General features: G+C 45.9%; 1 protein-coding gene across 1 annotated transcript in view; it reads left to right on the forward strand.

The window, feature by feature from the left end:
- Nucleotides 1-12: 12 nt before the first annotated feature.
- Nucleotides 13-5,491, forward strand: part of DYRK1A (dual specificity tyrosine phosphorylation regulated kinase 1A) — a 69,973-nt gene continuing 64,494 nt past the window's right edge. Inside the window, exon 1 of the mRNA XM_015628541.3 lies at nucleotides 13-277. The gene's annotated coding sequence lies outside the window, so the exon portion shown is untranslated. The remainder of the gene's footprint in view (nucleotides 278-5,491) is intronic.

Raw genomic sequence — 5,491 nt, forward strand, 5'->3', positions numbered from 1 at the left:
GGCCGCCGATCGCAGCCGAGCCGAGGCGAGGCCGAGCCGCCGCCGGGCGCTGCGCAGGTTTGGACCGCGCGCCATTTTGTGAGGGCAGCGAACACCCAGAGCCCGGCCGGGGACCCGCCGGGCCGCCCGGGCTCCCCTTCCCACCGCGGGCAGACCCGCGGCCCGAGGGAGGAGGAGGCGCCGCCGCCGCCGAGGCCCCCGGGGAAGAGCGGGAGGACGCGCCCGGCGCTCGCCCCGCGGAGGGAGAGGCCTCGCCCCGGGAGAAGCCGCCGCACGGGTGAGTGAGACGCCGCACCGCGGGACGAGCCGGGGCCGCCTCGCCCGGGCCCGCGGCGGAGGGGCCGCAGCGCTTCGCTGCCATCTTAGAGCGGGAGCGGCGGCAGGGCCGGGATCCATCCCCGCCCGCCCCTCCGCAGCCCGCGGCCTTTTTCCCCTTGGAGCGCGGCTGTGGCTTCCCGGGCCTTGGGAGCGGCGATGGAGGAAGGGAGCTCGCCCGGAGCCTCTCGGTGTTATGCGCAACGCCCTGCGGTGGGCGGGTGCGAGGGCTCGGGCCGGGCTGGCGGCGAGGAGGGCGGCAGGACTTGGAGCATCACCTGTTGTAGGGGAAGATTGGGATGCCCCGGCACCTGTGAGGGGCCGGTGGGGCGGGTGGGGAAGGTGGAGGGAGATGGGGAAGGAGTTACCTGAGCGAGGTGCCTGTCATCCCTTCGGTGGGGGTGGGGAGGAGGAGGGAGCAGCGTTGGGAATAGGCACAGGGACACGCAGGGACACACAGGCACAGGGACAGACAGGGACACACGGGCACTCCCCAGGGAGGTGGTGGAGGCACCGTCCCTGGAGGTCTTTAAGGAAAGGCTGGACGTGGCTCTCGGTGCCATGGTCTGGTTGACAAGGTGGCCGTAGGTTGGACTCGATGCTCTCGGAAGTCTTTTCCATCATTAATGATTCCCTGATTCCATATTTTACTAGCTGGCCGCAGCCTTTTAGGGATCCAGCTTTGTGTTGCTGGAGGAATTGGAGCTCTTCTCGGATACACTGGGTGCTCCTCTGGAGTGGCCAGAGTTCCCTCTCGCCGCCGCGGGATCACAAAACGCATTTAAAAGTCCTGGAATTCGAAATTTAGAAATTGGCGTGGTTTTGAATCTCAGTCGGCTTTGAAGTTTTGGGTTTAGCCCGTCCAAAGACCACGTAGGGGTTCTTTGATCATGTCTCTAGATTGCTGCTGTTACTTAGCTCTCCTATTACTCCACAGCCATCGGGGGAAATAAACATTTATTGTTATTTAAAATCAACAAAGACAGAGTAGCTGACTCCAAAATAAATTGACAGGCGTGTTTTTGACAACCATCCTGGTTGAATCCGAATGAGAGTGTGCTGTTAACTTTAGCCAGGAGGTACTTGTAGTCACACTGAGGTGGATGGAGTTTCATGGGGGCCTGGATTTGTACAAGTTAACAACTTTTTTTTATTATCTTCTTAGTATTTCCTTTCCTCTTCCTCAAGAAAGGTGTGGGAAGTTGAAGAACACGTAGATGATAGCTGGTGATAAATTAGTAAACATTTAGTTTCTGGTAGGATTTCATTCTCTGCCTGTAACCAAGCAGAATTTAACTTCCCTCACTGGAATAGTCTGTAGCCCTAAAAAGTTTTGGTAAACTTATTTCTCTCTTTCTCCACGCCGCCCTCCCCCCAACCTCTGTAGGTTGGATATTTTTGGAAAATTAATTATACTTTATAGAGTTAGAATAATAACACTGAAAATAACTCTGAGCTAGTATTTGTTAACTATTATCTATATATATTTGGTGTGTATATATATAGATACTTTTGTAGGCTACGCTTCATGTTTTTGGCTTACATGAATTATTTAGAACTAGACTTTTTATTTGCAGTCTGAAGTAGAATATGTGTGTGAAGTGTTAAATTTACATTTTCTGCTGTGAATTAAAAATTCTGTCCAAGTTTATGAAGCTTATTGAGTTTAATTCATGGCTTTGGAATATTCCTTGGGTGAGGCAAGTATATCTTGCTCAAAATTGAAGAGCGAGCGGGGTTTTCTTAAGCCAGGAGGGCAATAGGTCAAGAGTTTGATATTGTTTCCAGGCTCTAGGCTGGGGTTGGTTACAGGAGCAGCAAGTGTTACAGTTCCTGCATCAATACTTGGGTGGATTTGGGACTTGTCATTGGCATCCCCTCCCCCCCGCTGGACAGTGACAGGGATAATTTTACCCAATAGCAGCCAAGAGTTCTCCCTTTCAGTGCCGATTTATGGGCAGGATTCCCTCCCCTGTGTGAAACAACGAGGACTCACCGGGAATTTATCCATTTTGGAAGTCTGGGGGGTTGTGCAGACTGGGAATTAGCACGTGATGGCCATCAGCGACTTCTGCAAACTGGTTGATAGTTTAAACAAAGTAGCAGAACACCACTGGTGTCCGGGAAAAAACTGTGCCTTGTCAGAGCTTTTCAAGTGACATTTAATTAGGACAGACTTGCTTACATGTGCCACATCTTAAAGTCATGTTTGAAACTGGACCACCTGCTCAGATGGTATGTGAAAAGAATAAACACACAAAACCGGAGCCTTTATTTGCCATGCAGGCATTTCACAGCTTCATCTGAGCTCAAATGGGTGCTGATTCGAAGACTAAAACTTACTGGTACCAAAAAAAGCACTTTTTGTTGCTATAATTAGATTATCTTCTGGGAATTCCTCTTAAAACCTGTTCATTTCAGGTGTTTTTAAGCCTGGCTGTGGGACTGCAGGTTGAAAGCTGTGGTGACAATTTGTGTTTTTGAGTGAGAATTGTAGCCTTGTATCTGTTTATCCTTTCCGTGGTCATTTTGAATGCCATTTGGAGAGTGTTCTCCACAATGAAGTACAAAACTTTCTGATGCCTTTATATTATGGGAGTTGTATAACTTCTGAAATCCTTTTGTAAATAGATCTGTTGTTGTAGAATAGGATTATTTACAGAGAACTGCTGCTTTTGTCTTTATAACTGAGTACAATACATTATTTGTTGAGTTTACAGTTTCATCTCTTCTTTGCTAAGAGGTTGGTAAGAAATACATTTTCACAAAAATTATGTAATAACTTTATGTCCACTCAGACTCTGATGCTTTTGCAGTGAGAGATCTTTTTTGTTCTAAGACTATTTGAAATAATACCAAAAACCTGTCTTGAGTGAACTGCTGTTGTTGTGAGCTTCTGAGGGAAGAAAGAAGTAATCATGAGAAGGGAAGTGCTCTTCCTTTCCTTCCTCACCTCCATGGGTCCTTCAAGAGGAGGCTTATGGGAACTGTAGTCTTTGGATGGCTTAAGAACACCAAAGCAACTTTGGAAAATCAGGAATTGTTACTTCCACAAAGACATGTTCCATATGTGGAGTTGTCCAGTGCTGGCTCTTCAAGGTGACACAATATACCAATAGAATTGCAGTGATTATCCATTGTTTTATCCATCTTTTCCTCTTTAGGGGAAGGAAGGTAAAATTCTGCATTTGATTCTTATTTATCCCAGAATGACTGGAGAAATAACTGGACAGCTTTTGCTGATACCAGTAGATTTCGTTCCTTCAGTACAGGGCTCTGGTTTGTCCTAACCCTTGGTATGGCTCACTTTGACAGATATTTGCTTTATCATCTCCTTATTTATTCCAAAGTGTCCTGTCCTGATGATTTTCAGGGAGAATCCCCACTGAAGGGCCAGGGAAATGTGGGCGGCAATTTCCAGTCAGCTCTGCCTGCATCCATACAGTGGGAAAATTCTGGTGCTGCTTCAGTCCCCTGTAGGAAAACAAAATCAGTTAAATCCCAGCTCAGAATTTTGGAAAAGCAGGGATATGGTTCTGTAACTGAAACACCACGAGCTGACACCTATTTGTAAACATTCTTCATGTGAAGTTTCCGGGGTCTGGGTAGCACCAAGTACCTGAAAGTGAAACTGAGTAAATGAAAGTAAAATTAACTCCATTAAGTGTCAGTTTTGTTCCAGCTGTAGAGACCAAGCTTTCAATTGATGTTACATAAAGTTCCAAAGCCTCCTTGTATTCTTTTTTTCCCCTCTTTTTCTTTTCCCCCAGAGGCAAATAAAAATAGACTGTGTTGTGAGTCAGTTAAAGGAATAGTTAATAATACATTAATACCTCTTTGTGTTGAAAAGTTTCCTCTTTCTTTTTGGTAACTGTTTGGATGGTGAAATAAGAGAGGGATGGAAATGTACAAATTGATTTCTGATGGCAGAGTCATTCCTTCAAAAAATAATGGGAAAAAAATTAGACTGGATTTTGTTGAGTTACTGGAAAAAATAAATCAAATTAGTAGGATGACTAGTTCACAAAAGCATAAGTAAATAATTTTAATGATTAAATTGAACTTGCCAGTGAAACTTTTAAATCCTGGTGTCCCAAAAACCTGCTGTTCATTGGTTTTGTGCTTCCCTGACTGCAAACACATTTAATTCCAAATCCCCTTTCCCTGTATGTGTTCAGCTCATGATTTGTGCTTCTGTGAACTCCATAAATTGCTAATAACTCATTTACTGAGATCCTGTTGCAACATCCAGCATCTCCTTTATAGAGGGAGCAGTTTTGCGCCCCTGGTATCAGTTTGAGTTAAAACTCGAGGAAGGGGTTAAAAGAGGAGAGAAGTATTGTCAGGGAAGTGAATGTGTTGCTACTTCCTCAGTTCTGTGTTTTCCTGGTCACTGTGAGTTCCCTCACACTGATCTCTGCCCTGTCTGGTTGTAACTACAGCTTTTTCCTTACTTACAGCTGTATAACCACATATATTCCTGTTTTTAAATGCAGTTTTAACAGGACTTACACATTAAATACATAAAGGGGGGGTGTGGTCACAGACAAATCAGTTTCCATACACTCTTTCAAAATCTGATTGATACTGGAAGCTCAGTAACTTTCCAGGATCATGTCTGATTCTGGCTTCTTTATTGTTATTCTTTCCAAGTTGTGGATAATTAGGCATTAATGTAAGGCTGTGCCAGAGTTAGTGTTTGAAATACATTGATTTCTTTGTTAATGTTACAAGATCCTGGTAGTTTTCATTTCTATAGAAGTTACTCATAAATACAACAAACACTGGGTCAGTGTTGTGGAATAACAGCTTAATGCACATTTTTCACCATCATGAGATGTTCCTAAGCTTTGAATTCTGTGCTCTTGTACTTGGGGTGACTTTCAGTCAATGTCAGAGTGTGCCTTCAGAAACTGAGATGGTTATGGCAGGCCCAGTGCAGGAAAAGGAGCATTCCTGCAAATGCTGGATGTGTGTGTGGTTGCACCTATGGATCTCTGTCTTCCCAATAAAATCAGATTTTTCATGGAATCCCAGGATGGTTTGGGTTGGAGGGGACCTTAAATCCCATCCAGTGCCACCCCCAGCCATGGCAGGGACAGCTCCCACTGTCCCAGGAGCTCCCAATGTCCAGCCTGGCCTTGGGCACTGCCAGGGATCCAGGGGCAGCCCCAGC

This window comes from Parus major, chromosome 1 (assembly GCF_001522545.3).
Source record: "Parus major isolate Abel chromosome 1, Parus_major1.1, whole genome shotgun sequence".
Taxonomy (NCBI): Eukaryota; Metazoa; Chordata; class Aves; order Passeriformes; family Paridae; genus Parus; species Parus major.